The following is a 15,850-nucleotide window of genomic DNA, read 5'->3' on the forward strand; positions in this document are numbered from 1 at the left end:
ATAACCCTAGACTATGGTGGATTCGTCAGGGTGACCCTCAGTAGATAGCCTCCCTTGCTTATACATTCAGTTATTCACTCAATAAATGTTTTTTTTTGAGGACCTACTCAGTGTAACACACCCTGTTAGCTTTGGTGAAATAACAGTGAAGATGTAGTCCTTGATTTTACCTAGCTTACGAGAGGGAACAAAAGAGAGAAGAAAAACTAAAATATAGTGTAAAACTACTATGGTTAAAAGAGGACATTACTCTGTAGGAGCACAGGGAAGGGCCTCTTACTCAGACTTAAGGAAAGGCTCCTTGGAAAAAGAGTCATTCTAGTTGATCCCTTTAGGATAAGTAGGAGCTAAAATGTCAAGAGAAAGGAAAGAGAGACAGAGCCACTGCAGTTTGTAAAATCCCAGAGAGAAAGCCCAGGGTGGTTAGGGTACTCTAGGCTGGGTTGTGAAGAGGGAAGTAGCAAGACATCAAGGTTAAATGAGATAATACTGTACTGGTTAAGTACTGAAAAGTACTTAGTACATGGCCAGCACATAGTTAGTGCTTAATAAAGGCTAATATATAAAAATGGAGTTCAAGCAGTTGAAAGTTATATAATGATGAATTTTGCACTGAGGCCTCACATAAGATAAAGAGAAATGAAGGTGGAAGAAAACCTCACCAAAATTTAGAATTACGTTACAGTGGCATCTGTAAACAGAGAGGGAGATGGGATGTTTAAGAGCTTGTAAAGGCAAGTCCTTCAGCTTGATGTTACCAGGGACAGAAACTTTAAAACTCTGAATGTTAGGGAAGAGATCTGAGTCATTACATTAAAAAAACTATTTTGTAACAATCTCAAGCTTACAGAAAAGTTACAAGTATATACAAAGAGCTGTTTTTTCCTGAACCATTTGAAAACAAGTTGCTGATATTATTATGATGTCCCATTAACCCAAATATCTTAATGTTTATTTCCTCAAACAACAACATACTCCTATGTAACCATAATAAGATCAACTAAATCAGAAAATTAACATTGTTTACATTTCTATCATCTATCCCTCAGACTCCATTCAAGTTTGGCCAATAGTCCCAGCACTGTCCTTTATAGTAAAAGGATTCAGTTCAGAATCATGCATTGCATTTACTCATTATGTCTCAATAATCTCCTTCAGTCTGGAAAAGTTCCTCAGTCCCTCCTTGACTTTCAGACCTTGACAGTTTTGAGGATTACAGGTCAGTTATTTTGTAGCACCTCTCTGAATTTGGGTTTGTCTGATGTTGCCTAGATGTTAGTTTCAGGTTATGTATCTTTGACAGGAATACCACAGAAATGATGGGATGCTCTTCTCATTGTATCCTATCAGATGACATGATTTCAGTTTGTCCTATTACTGATGTTAATTACTTTTGAGCTCCTGATGAAGGTAGTGTCTGCCAGGTTTCTGTACTGTAAAGTTGCTCTTTTCCCATTGTGTGGAGGGAAGGTTCATCAAACTTTACATTTATTGAGCAAAAAAAGTATTGATAACTTATAAACAGCTGAAGTGCTCAGGTCCTGTGATCTGGTATCATGGGGTTGGGAGAGGTGAGTATCTCTATTTTCATATTTCTCTAATAGAAGAAAAGAAAAGCAATGTTTCTGTAACTTCTTAGAATTCAATACGACAATCTCCAATAATTAATAAATACGAATTTTGTTGATGTGCAATTATTTTAGAACTTTGTTTTTGTGAATTTCAGTGAAAATAAAACAGTTATCTGAGGAAAAAATGAGACAGCCTCAAATTTAAAAAATAAAATTAGCTTCCCTATTTTCAGTAAAATAGAGACTGGGAGCAGGGAAATCTTTTCATCTCAGTCCATCATGGCAGCAGAAAATCAGGGCTTGCTAATGTCGATGTTGTACAACCTATCGTCAGTGTTGGGAACTGACATCTATAGTCTGAAGACACCTATGGACTGATTCTCTGATCATCCTAGAGGATATGAAAGGTGTTAGGAGATAGCACAAGCACAGTCACTGCAATCTGTCTGAGAAACACTAGTTCTGCATATATGCCTTTTTTAAAAAAAAATGATTAGTAAACTGATAGAAATCAAAAAAGAAAATTAAAAAACCCCAATGTTTCTGAATGGAAAGAACTCTGAAATTGGAATCAGGTTGAGTACTAGGTGCAGTTCTGCCACTGTATAAGTCCACTAAGATACCATAGACAGGGTGGCTCAAACAACTGATGTCTATTTTCTTGCAATTCTGGAAACTGAAAGTCCAAGACTGTGGTGCCAGAGTTAGTTTCTGGTGAGATCTCTCTTCCTGGCTTGTAGACGGTGGCCTTCTCACTCTGTCCTCACGTGGCTTTCCTCTGTGTTCTCAGTGAGAAAGAGAGAGATCTTTGGTATCTTCTGCTCTTTTTTTTTTTTTTTTTCTTCGGTACGCGGGACTCTCACTGCTGTGGCCTCTCCCGTTGCGGAGCACAGGCTCCGGACGTGCAGGCTCAGCGGCCACGGCCCACGGGCCCAGCTGCTCCGCGGCATGTGGGATCTTCCCAGACCGTGGCACGAACCCGTGTCCCCTGCATCGGCAGGCGGACTCTCAACCACTGCGCCACCAGGGAAGCCCTCTTCTGCTCTTCTTAAAAGGACAGCAGTCCTATCAGATTAGAGGTCCAGCCTTTTGACCTCATTTAACCTCCACTACCTCCCTAAAGGTCCTATCTCCAAATATAGTCACACTGTGGGTTAGGGCTTCAACATATGAGTTTGGGGGGAGGGAACACAATTTGGTCTATAACAGCCACTAAGGAATGACTACTGCTTTGTGCTTCCATTTTCTCTATCAGGGGTCCCAGCTGGAGCCTATGCTGTATCTCCTTAGGATTCAAGCATTGCTGGAGGACTGGTGGAGCAGGACTTAAGGACTCTATTTATATATAGCTCCTGGAGTATCTTAGGAAAGAAGCCATGCTAAGAGAGAGCTGAGTCCCCAAGCCTGGTTCAAGGATGTGAGCCACTGTCAGAAAGGAGAAGAAATGGTGAAAGCATCATGGTCTCTGTCATTTAGATCAGCCTCCAGCTCGGCCTCCATGGATTCATGCCTCTGTCATAAGGTAAAAGGGCTGCAATTGAAAAGAAAAAAATTCGAACTAAAGGGAAACACCCATTCAGTGGAATACTATTCACTGAGAAAAAGGGATGAGCTATTCACAATATCCAAAAGGTAGAAACAACCCAAATGTCCATTGACAGATGAATGGATAAGCAAAATGTGGTATAAACATACAATGGAATATTATTCAGCCTTAAAAAGGAAGGGACTTCTGACATATACTACAAGTTGGATGAACCTTGAGGACATTATGTTAAGTGGAATACGTTAGTCACAAAAAGACAAATACTGTAAGATTCTACTTATATGAGGGACCTAGAGTAGTCAAATTCATAGAGACAGAAAGCAGAATGGTGGTTGCCAGGGACTGGGGGAAGGAGGAATGGGGAGTTATTATTTAATGGGCATAGAGTTTTACTTTTGCAAGATAATAAGAGTTCTGGAGATGGATGGTGAATTGCACAACGATATGAATATATTTAATACCACTAAGTGTACTTAAAAATGGTTAAGATGGTAAATTTTATGTTATGTGTATTTTACTACAATTAAAACAAAAAAAATTTTTGTAAAGAAATAAGCTATCAAGCTAAGCAAAAACATGGATGAATCTTGAATGTATATTGCTAAATGAAAGAATCAGGTCTGAAAGGCTACAAACTATATGATTCTATTAATAGGACATTCTAGATAAGGCAAAACTATAGAGCAATAAAATACATTAGCAGAGATCAGTAGGGATTCAATGGGGAGGAGGATTGAATAGATAAATCACAGAGGATATTTTACAGTGGTGAAACCATTTTGTATAATACCGTAATGATGGATATATGATACCGTGCATATACCCATAGAACCTTAATATATGCAAAATTTTAAAATAATTTAGGAGATTGGAGGATCCCAGATGGAATAAAGGATGGGACAAATAATCTAACTATATTATAAATCTATGAAACATGAGACTTCCCTGGTGGTGCAGTGGTTAAGAATCTGCCTGCCAATGCAGGGGACATGGGTTTGAGCCTTGGTCCAGGAAGATCCCGCAAGCTGTGGAGCAGCTAAGCCCATGTGCCACAACTACTGAGCCTGAGCTCTAGAGCTCATGAGCCACAACTACTGAGCCCATGCACCACAACTACTGAAGCCCGTGCGCCTAGAGCCCGTGCTCTGCAACAAGAGAAGCCACTGCAATAAGCAGCTCGCGCACCACAATGAAGAGTAGCCCCCGCCCGCCACAACTAGAGAAAGCCCGCACACAACAAGAAAGACCCGATGCAGCCAAAAATAAATAAATAAATTTATTTAAAATAAATAAATCATTCAATCAATCCGTGAAACAGCCTCACTGACGGGGGTGGGAGAAAAGGTACTGACCCAAGTAACTTTGGAAATGAGTGGAGTCTGTAAAATTAAATGCCAAAGGAACTCTACATCAGCACTGTACTCTAGTTGAAAAAGTTGTGTACCCATGGGGTATAAGTTAACAAATCTGAATTCAATATATATATATACTGGAACTGAATAATTAAGTAAATGGATGGCAGATTGTAGGAGCCAGCTTTCTCACCGTTGGAGTGGGAGTTTACAGATAATCAAGGGGAAGAGGCTAGAAAGCTCCATATGGTAATGAATTACAGTTGGAGATATCAGTATGAACTCATGTGTAGCTTAATATAGATACAGATGTTACATACAGAACTATTTATAGTTATGTGTGTATATATATGGGTTAGTATACACACATACATTTCCTTATGTTGTCAGCTGGGAGGGCCTAGAGGAAGAATACCCCAATAGCAATGAGTGCACCTACTGCCCAGATCTTGGTTTCTAATACCACATTCTCCCATAAAAGGAACCAGGGCTCCTTGGAGAAATGGCTGATTCAAGGACTGGGGCAGGGAATATACAGGAGCACCTTTTAGTGCCAGAAAGTAAAAGTTCTAAAAAAAAAGAAAAATGATGGAGCTATGTCAAAGGGACATGGTAGCCAACTGAAAGAGCTGACCAAAGCGACCATTTAAGCAATACAATAAATAAAGTAGTATTGGATTATACCCAAAGTATACACTAATTATCCATAAAGCCATACTGATATACATAAATAATTGAATAAATAAATAAATGGGAGGGAATATAAAAATCTCCAGTGTAGAAGAATTCCAAATAATTTATGTAGATACTCTGCCTTCAAGGAGGCTGGGCATAGCTCCTTACTGGTTAAGTGTGGGTTGTGCATATTGACTTCCTTTCAAAGAGACTAGTCTGGAAGAAGGGGAGAGGGGAAGACTGAAAAGAGTAACTTTGCAGTGGAAAAACCTGACAAACACTACCTCAGCCAGATGATCAAGGTTAACCTCAACAGTGATGTCATGTTGATAGTATGTACCCTTGATATGAGGTAATGAGAATGGCACTTTACTTCTGTGGCTTCCTTTCCAAAACATATAACCCCAATCTAATCATGAGAAAAACATAAGACAAAGTCCAATTGAGGGATATTCTGCAAAATACTTGACCAGTATTCCTCAAAACAGTTAAGGTCGTAAAAAGTAAGGGGAGTCCAAGAAGCTGTCATAACCGTGAGAAGCCTAAGGAGATATGATGACTAAATGTAATGTATCTTGGAAGGGATCCTGTGACAGCTAAAGGACATCAGGTAAAAATTAAGGAAATATGAGTAAAATATGGATTTAGCTAATAACATTAATATTGGTTCATTAATTATGACAAATGTTCCATATTAATGTAAGACGTTAATAATAGAGAAAATTGGATATAGGGTGTACAGGAACTCTCTGTACTGTATTTGTAATTTTTCTGTAAATCTAACTTTTTTTGTTTTTTAAAATCTATGTTTTAAGTAAAAAGTTTATTTAAAATAATAAATAATATATCATACACACAAAATAGAAGTTGCTCTTAATTTTTTTAACTGGAATTGGAACACCAGGAAGTTTCAGCAGAGCTTGGAGTTGGCACTGGTGGTTTTGGCAATGTTAAGAGAAGGTGAAGTCCTCAGCAACGGTTTAGAAAGAAAAGGCCTCAAGTAGGACCTTAATAGCCTTGGGGCAGGCACATGTGGGCAGGTACCAGAGGTCCATCGGCCCTTTGAGCCTCAATAGAAACAGTGGGGTTTCTGCAGAGAGCAAGAGCTAGAGCAAGTTGGAAAAAAATGGTGAAGACAGGAGCTCTGCAGGTGAACTTGGGGCTTCACAGAAATTTGAGAGAAAATAAGGAAAAACAAGAATGAATGGAAGCAGAGTGAATAGAAGCAGAGCCAAAGAACCACTGGTTTTTTTTGTTTGTTTGTTTTTTGTTGTTTTTTGTTTTTTTGCGGTACGCAGGCCTCTCACTGTTGTGGCCTCTTCCGTTGCGGAGCACGGGCTCCGGACGCGCAGGCCCAGCTGCTCCGCGGCACGTGGGATCTTCCCGGACCGGGGCACGAACCTGTGTCCCCTGCATCGGCAGGCGGACTCTCAACCACTGCGCCACCAGGGAAGCCCAGAACCACTGTTTTGTAGCTGTTGTTGCAGCCCTTTATTTACTGCGAAGGATGCTGTTGCCTGAAAAACGGGGTCTACAAAATAAGGGTATTTATTGCTATCTATAAATCTCTTTAAAATCTGTTCAATATAAAATGCAAAATATAAAAATCTATAAAATACACACACACACAGTAAGTGCAACTTAATGAACTGAGTCAAAGAGTGTATTTTTTTATATAAAGCTTAAAAACTAACAATACACAGATACCAGAAATCCCTTTTATTACACTTAATCTATTAGAAATATAAACCTCAACCAACTGGTTTTTCAACTTCCTTTTGTCTCTAATGATGGGATGGGTGGTTTGAACATAGGCCTAAATTTCTAGTATTGGATTTAACTGGACAAGCCTGATTCTTGCCAGGATTATAAACTCTTTGAATTCTGGTTATGGGAGCTACCTCTTTCTGAATTTCACTCCACCTAACTTCCCATTCACGGTTCCCTTTCTGAGGCTCAACTAGCTATTTCATCTTTAATCAACTTCTCTTACAGAGTGTATTGTGACTGGCTCTTCCCTGTTAAAAGTGAGATTTGTGTTTTTCAGTAGGATTAATTCTTCCCTTATCTGTAGATGGTGAATAATCTAACTGGATCTATCAAGACACCCCCTACCCCAGAACAAGTCTTGCTCAATGAAGATTATGGACAGAATGACTAATTAATAAGCTCTTACCACCATGGAGTCTTCATTCATTCAATAAGTATTTATTGAGGATCAGGTGCCAGCCAGTCTGCTAGCAATGAGTAGATACTATCCCATTGCTCTTGGTGTTTGGCTATTGAGAAAGAGAGGATAATACTCAAGAATGATTAAATATTATGTGTATTAAGTTAGGGGAATATTGTGCTGTCATTCCTAAGACTATGATTTTTAATCTTTTTTTTTTGAGGGAGTCATAGACCCCTTGAATCTTGTCAATCTTGCCCCAGAAAACAAATATATCCCCCAAACTTACCAATAATTTCAAGTTGTTCATGGATGCTTTGAAGCCCTTTCATGAATTCTGGCTTTAGAATTCCTACCCTAAATGATAAATGCCAAAATTGGATGAAACCAGAAGAAGCAGACATTCTAAGATGTATGGAGGGGAAGGTAGACTAAGTGCTTAGGAGTGGCAGCAACAAGAATGCAAAGTGAGTTTCTGTAGCTTTATCTTACGTGTGTTGTCAGCAGCTAACACATGTAATAATTAATGTTTCCAGGGATAATCCACTACTGAGGACCCAGTGCCCCACAAAGTGAACCTTGGCCTCCCACAGAAGAACGCTTTAAGGAGCTACCAACTCATTTACCTTTGCTCTAGTGCAGCACCCATATTATGGGTGGTAAGAGGTACTATAAAACTAAGGAGGGTAAAGGGGATGGAAACTGGGGTTTTGTGTGTTCGTGCTATTTTATATAGTTATACAGAATGTCAAGGAAGTTGTCTCTGATAAGGTGATATTTGAGCAGGAATTTATAGAAGTGGGGGATTAAACCATGTGAATATCCGGGACAGCCTTTCAGCCAAAAGGAGCAGCAAATGGAAGGAGGCCAGTGAGCAATGAGAGAGGGAGCGTGGTCTGAGTGAGGTCAGGAGGGAGTTGAGGTGTGTGTGTCAGGTCTCCCAGGGTTGGATTGAAAGAGTCAGAGGTAAGGGACAAGCAGAATCTGAGGGTACCAGACTCAGGATCATAAAATGCTGTTAGTAATGGGAAAACTGCTCAGTGAAACCCAGTGGGGGATGTTTTGGGATGATTAGCTGGATAATATAGAGAGGCTTACCGAGCTGTACCTTACCCAAGTAAGGGTTAACTAACAGACACTGTTCTGTGTGTGTGAGGGGGTGGGGATAGGGTGGAGTCAGAAACAGAAAGAACAATGGAGAAAATACTTAGGAAAGTGCATAGAAAACAGAAGACTAGGATATCTTAAGTGGGAAGGGCTTAGAAATCAAGGAAAGGAAGAAGGATTAGGAAAGAGGGGGAGGGAGTAAGGAACTAATATTTGTCATGGCCACAATTTGCCAGGATCTTTACATTTATATTTTAATTTTGTTTTAAAGCAGTACTACAAGATGAGTGTTATTGTCCCCATCTTGCAGATAAGAAAATTACAAGCCCAGAAAAGTTGAGTAACTTGATAAAGGTGATATGCTACTAGTAAATAGTAGGAGAGGATAACTTTATTATTTTGTCTTCAGTTCTTATTATTTTCTTATGTTGCTGTGTTGATTCATTCCTAATATTATATTTGGAGAAACAAAATGATGTTACAGGTAGGAAGACAACAGAAGAATGGCAAAGTGGTCAGCATGGTTAGAATTTTATCCTGGGCAATCAACCCTCAGTGTTAGATTGCACACCTGGCCTTATAAAAAAGGCCACAAGGTGTCAGCGTCTTACTCGTTGGTTTGGGGGCCTCTCCTGCTCCTGTGGCCAACTGTTTCAGTATAAAAATATTGAATAAAAAGTAATATATCACTTATAGATGATATTTAGAAATTGACCTATCTTAACCAGAAATACTTGTCGAGAAATAGTGTAAAAGTCCCTAAGTTCCCAGAAATACATCCATTGATGGGCATTGGGATCTTGACATTTGCCTCCAAGTGAGCAGGATAAAAGAAACCATTTCCAATGATGTGTGGGGTTATGCGACATGGTAGAATGTAGTGGTCAAGTTTCCTCTGGGACGTCAGAGGGATGTGTTAAAATGCTATCTCCCACCTTTAGCTACGTGGTATTGTGCAATTTCTTCATCGGTAAATTCCCTACCTCTTAAGTTCATTGTAAATACTAAATAGCACATAAAGAGCTCTTGGTAAAGTGCCTGACACCACTCAATAAATAGTAGCCATTATATAATATCTACCTATCTATCTACCTACCTACCTATTGCAGAACTAGTATTACCCTAATACAATCATAGCTAATGGCTTTAATACATTTATCTATGATTGCACATAATTTTTTTTTTTTTTTTTTTTTTTTTGCGGTACGCGGGCCTCTCACTGTTGTGGCCTCTCCCGTTGCGGAGCACAGGCTCTGGATGCGCAGGCTCAGCGGCCATGGCTCACGGGCCCAGCTGCTCCGCAGCATGTGGGATCTTTCCGGACCGGGGCACGAACCCGTGTCCCCTGCATTGGTAGGCAGACTCTCAACCACTGTGCTACCAGGGAAGCCCTGCACATAATTTTTAAAAATATTTTTTCTTCTAGTTTTATTGGGATATAATTGACATATAGCACTGTATAAGTTTAAGGTGTACAGCGTAATGATTTGACTTCCATACATCATGAAATGATTGCCACAATAAATTTAGTGAGCATCCATCATCTCGTAGGAATACAAAATAAAAGAAAAAAAAAGTTTTTTTCCCTTAAGATGAGAATGTTACCGAGCCAAACTCGGGTCTGCTCACCCATGTGCAGTAAAGCCAATCTCCAATCTACTGACACCGGGTTGTGGTGAAGGAAAGTGCAGCTTTATTGTAAAGGTGCCAATACAAGAACAGGTGGCTTGAGCTCAAAAAACCCCAAACTCCCCGAAGGGTTTCAGCAAAGAATTTTTAAGGGCAAGGTGAGGGAAGGGTGTCCTAGAGTATGTGATCAGCTCCTGCACAATTCTGATTGGGTGATGGTGAGGTAACAGGGTGGTGGCACAGGGGTTAACATTATCAGTCCTTAGGCCTGAGGGCTATGTGCTCATGGTCATAAGTAGTTAACACCTTCCATTTGGTGGGGGGTGCTCACATCTGTGAAACAACTCAGGAAACATGCATCAGATACTGTTATCTAGGTATTTCCAAGAGGAGCTAAAGCGGAGGATATGGGGGAGGGCTCTGCCCCCAGCAAGGCTCCATAGCGTCCTGCTTGGTTACAACAACTCTTAGGATTTACTCTCTTAACAACTTTCATACATAATATACAGCAGTGTTCATTATATTAATCGTGTTGTACATTACATATCTAGTAATTATCTTATAACTGGAAGCTTGTACCTTTTGACCACCTTCATCCAGTTCCCCCTCCTCACATCCCCACCTCTGGTAACCACAAATCTGATCTCTTTCTCTAAGAGTTTGTTTGTTTGCTTTTGAAGTATAATTGACCTACACCACTATGTTAGTTCCTGGCACACATGTAGTGATTTGCTATTTCTATACATTACAAAATGATCACCACAATAAGTGTAGTTACAATCTCTCACCATACAAAGATATCACATAATTATCGATCATATTCCCCACACTGTACATTTCATCCCTGTGACTCATTCTTTTTGTAACTGGAAGTTTATACCTCTTAATTCCTTCACCTCTTTCACACATCTCCCTACCTCCCTCCCCTCTGGCAACTGCCTGTTTCTTCTCTGTATCTATGAGTCTGTTTCTGTTTTGTTATGTTTGTTCATTTGTTTTGGTTTTTAGATTCCACATACAAATAAAATCATACAGTATTTGTCTTTGTCTGACTTATTTCACTTAGCATAATACCCTCTAGGTCCATCCAAGTTGTCACATATGGTAAGATTTCTCTTTTTAATGGCTGAGTAGTATCCCATTGTATATATATTCCACATCTTCTTTATTCATTCATCCATCATCAGGCACTCAGTTTGCTTTCATACTTGGCTATTGTAAATAGTGCAGCAATGAACATACGAGTACATATATCTTTTCAAATTAGTGTTTTCATATTCTTTGGATAAATACCAAGAAATGGGATTGCTGGATTGTATCATAGTTCTATTTTCAATTTTTTGAGGAACCTCCATACTGTTTTACATAGTGGGTACACCAGTTTACATTCCCACCAACAGTGCACAAGGGTTCCCTTTTCTTCACATCCTCACCAACACTTATTTGTTGTCTCTTTGATAACAGATATTGCCATTCTGACAGGTGTGAGGTGATATTTCATTGTGTGTGTTTTCTTTCTTTTTAATTATTTTTGGCTGCGTTGGGTCTTAGTTGTAGCACTTAGGATCTTTGTTGAGGCATGAGGGATCTTTTCACTGCGGTGCGCAGGCTCTTCTTTGCAGCACGCAGGCTTCTCTCTAGTTGTGGAGCACAGGCTCCTGGGTGCGTGGGCTCTGTAGTTTGTGGCATGCAGGCTCTCTAGTTGAGGCTTGCGAGCTCAGTAGTTGTGGCGCTTGGGCTTAGTTGCCCTGCAGCATGTGAGATCTTTGTTCCCTGACCAGGGATCGAACCCGCGTCCCCTGCATTGTAAGGTGGATTCTTTACCACTGGACCACCAGGGAAGTCCCTCACTGTGGTTTTGATTTGCATTTCCCTGATGATTTGTGATGTTGAGTATCGTTTACCTGTTGGCCATTTGTATGTCTTCTTTAACAATATGTCTGTTCAGGTCCTCTACCCATTTTTTTTTTTTTTTTTTTTTTTGCGGTACGCGGGCCTCTCACTGTTGTGGCCTCTCCCGTTGTGGAGCACAGGCTCCGGACACGCAGGCTCAGTAGCCATGGCTCACGGGCCCAGCCGCTCTGCGGCACGTGGGATCTTCCCGGACCGGGGCACGAACCCGTGTCCCCCGCACTGGCAGGCAGACTCTCAACCACTGCGCCACCAGGGAAGCCCCTCTACCCATTTTTAAAATCAGTTTTTTTGGGGGGGTTCTTTGGTACACGGGCCTCTCACTGTTGTGGCCTCTCCCGTTGTGGAGCACGGGCTCCGGAAGCACAGGCTCAACAGCCATGGCTCACGGGCCCAGCCCTGCGGTATGTGGGATATTCCTGGACCGGGGCACGAACCCGTGTCCCCTGCATCGGCAGGTGGACTCTCAACCACTGCACCACCAGGGAAGCCCAGGTTTTTGGTTTTTTTGATGTTGAGTTATATGAGTTATTTGTATATTTTGGATATTAACCCCTTATCAGATATATCATTTGCAAATATCTTCTTCTATTCAGTAGTCTGTCTTTGGTTTTACTAATAGTTTCCTTTGCTGTGAAAAGATTTTAATGTAGTCTTATTTATTAATTTTTTCTCTTATTTCCCTTCCATGAGGAGACATATCTAAAAAAATATTTCTAAGATCGATATCAAAGATCATACTGCCTGTTTTCTTCTAGGAGTTTTATGGCTTCAGCCCTTACATTTTCAGTTTCTAATCCATTTTGAGTTTATTTTCGTATATGGTGTGAGAAAGTAGCACAATTTGATTCTTTTGCAGATAGCTGTTTTCTCTTTCATTTATTAAAGAGGCTGTCTTTTCCCCATTGTACATTCTTGCCTCCTTTGTTGTAGATCAATTGCCCATATAAGTGTGGGTTTACTTCTGGGCTCTCTCTTCTGTTCCATTGATCTAGGTGTTTTTGTGCCAGTACCATACTGTTTTGATTACTGTAGCTTTGTAGTATAGTTTGAAATCAGGACGTGTGATACCTCCAGCTTTTTTCTTCTTTCTCAAGATTGTTTTAGCTACTCATAGTCTTTTTTGTTTCCATACAAAGTTTAGAACTATTTGTTCTAGTTCTGTGAAAAATGTTATTGGTATTTTGATATGGATTGCATTGAATCTGTGGATTGTTTGGGGGAGTATGGCAATTTTAACAATATTAATTCTTCCAATCTGTGAGAACAGTATATCTTTCCATCTGTCATCTTCAATTTCTTTTTATTTTCTTCCTGTTTTATTGAGATATAATGGACTTACAGCACTGTAAAAGTTTAAGGTGTACAGCATAATGATATGATTTACATACATCATGAAATGATTACCACAGTGAGTTTAGTGAACATCCATCATCTCATATACATACAAAATAAAAGAAGAAGAGAAAAATATTTTTTCTTTGTGATGAGAACTCTTAGGATTTACTCTCTTAACAACTTTCATACATAACATACAGCAGTGTTAATTATATTTATCATGTCGTACATTACATCCCTACTACATATTTATCTTATAACTGGAAGTTTGGTCCTTTTGACTACCTTCATCCAAGTCCCCTCTCCCCAACCCCCACTTCTGGTTACCACAAATCTGATCTCTTTTTCTATAAGTTTATTTGTTTGTTTTTGAAGTATAATTGAACTACAACACTATGTTAGTTCCTGGCATACAATATGGTGATTCAATATTTCTATCAATTTAATTAATTAATTAATTAATTTACTTACTTACTTACTTATTGCCTGCGTTGGGTCTTCACTGCTGCATGCAGGCTTTCTTTAGTTGCAGCGAGCGGGGGCTACTCTTCATTGCAGTGTGTGACCTTATTATTGCGGTGACTTCTTTTGTTGTGGAGCAGGGGTTCTAGGCACGTGGGCTTCAGTAGTTGCAGCACACAGGCTCTAGGGCACGCAGGCTTCAGTAGTTGTGGCTCGCGGGCTCTAGAGCACAGACTCAGTAGTTGAGGTGCACAGGCTTAGTTGCCCTGTGACATGTGATGGATCTTCCCGGACCAGGGATTGAACCTGTGTCCCCTGCATTGGTAGGCAGATTCTTAAGCACTGCACCACCAGGGAACTCCCTCTCTCCATTTTAAAACAATCACCAAGGAGTCTAGTTATGATCTGTCACCATTCAAAGATATTACATAATTATTGACTATATTCCCCAGGCTTTACATTTCATACCTCTGACTAATTTATTTTGTAACTGGAAGCTGTACCTCTAATCTCTCTCACCTATTTCTCTCCTCTCCTCGCCTCTCCCCTCTGGCAACCACCTGTTTGTCCTCTGTATCTATTAGTATGTTTCTGTTTTGTTCTGTTTGTTTATTTGTTTTGTTTTTTAGATTCCACATATAAATGAAATCATAGAGTATTTGTCTTTCTTTTTTTTAATTTAAAAAAAAATTATTTTTGGCTGCATTAGGTCTTCGTTGCTGCACGTGGGCTTTCTCTAGTTGCAGCGAGCGGGGGCTACTCTTTGTTGTGGTGCGTGGGCTTCTCATCGTGGTTGCTTCTCATTGCGGAACATGGGCTCTAGGCACGCAGGCTTCAGTAGTTGTAGCACGCAGGCTCAGTAGCTGTGGCTTGTGGGCTCTAGAGTGCAGGCTCAGTAGTTGTGGCACACGGGCTTAGTTGCTCTGTGGCATGTCAGATCTTTCTGGACCAGGGATTGAACCCATGTCCACTGCATTGGCAGGCAGATTCTTAACCACTGTACCACAAGGGAAGTCCAATATTTGTCTTTCTCTGACTTATTTCACTTAGGGTCTAGGTCCATCCATGTTGTCACAGATGGTAAGATTTCATTCTTTTTTATGGTTGAGTAATATTCCACTGTATCTTTATCCGTTCATCTACTGATGGGCACTTAGGTTTGCTTCCATATCTTGGCTATTGTAAATAATGCTGCAGTGAACATATGGGAACATATATCTTTTCAGATCAGTGTTTTCATTTTCTTCAGATATACACCCAGAAGTGGAATTGCTGGATTATATGGTACTTCTATTTTTAACTTTTTGAGGAACCTCCATAATGTTTCCCATAGAGGCTGTACCAATTTACAGTCCCATCAACAGTGCACAACTGTTCCCTTTTCTCCACATCCTCACCAACACTTGTTATTTGTTGTCTTTTTGATAACAGATATTGCCATTCTGACAGGTGTGAGGTGATATTTTATTGTGGTTTTGATTTGCAATTCCCTGATGATTTGTGATGTTTTAATGTGCCTGTTGGCCATCTTTATGTCTTCTTTGGAAAAATTCCTATTCAAGTTCTCTGCCCATTTTTTAAGCAGGTTGTTTGTTTTTTCGATGTTGAGTTGTATGAGTTGTTTGCATATTTTGGATATTAACCCCTTATCAGATAAATCATTTGCAAATATATTCTCTCATTCAGTAGGCTGCTTTTTGTTTTGTTTATAGTTTCCTTTGTTGCACAAAAGCTTTTCAGTTTGATGTATTCATATTTGTTTATTTTTTGTTTCCCTTACCTGAAGAGACATATCCAAAAAAATATTACTAAGACTGATGTCACAGAGCATACCTCCTATGTTTTCTTCTAGAAGTTATATGGTTTCAGGTCTTACATTTACGTCTTTAATCCATTTTGAATTATCTTTGTGCATGGCCTGAGAAAGTAGGGACTGCATCAAATTAAAAACTTCTTTAAGGTAAAGAGAACAATCACAAGAGTGAAAAGGCAATCTATGGACTGTGAAAATATTTGCAAACCATTTATCTGTTAAAGGGTTAATATCCCAAATGCACAAGAAACTCCTACAACTTGGTAGCAGAAAAAC

General features: G+C 39.8%; 1 protein-coding gene across 5 annotated transcripts in view; it reads left to right on the forward strand.

The window, feature by feature from the left end:
* PAK1 (p21 (RAC1) activated kinase 1) overlaps window positions 1-15,850 on the forward strand; it is a 235,227-nt gene that overhangs the window by 6,080 nt on the left and 213,297 nt on the right. For 4 of the 5 annotated variants that reach the window (XM_082627866.1, XM_082627868.1, XM_082627867.1 and 1 more), the window contains 2 exons: window positions 2,827-3,093; window positions 7,851-7,980. The gene's annotated coding sequence lies outside the window, so the exon portion shown is untranslated. The remainder of the gene's footprint in view (window positions 1-2,826; window positions 3,094-7,850; window positions 7,981-15,850) is intronic. The other variant, XM_082627871.1, reaches the window with a different exon arrangement.

This window comes from Mesoplodon mirus, assembly GCF_964341445.2.
Source record: "Mesoplodon mirus genome assembly, chromosome: 7".
NCBI lineage: Eukaryota > Metazoa > Chordata > Mammalia > Artiodactyla > Ziphiidae > Mesoplodon > Mesoplodon mirus.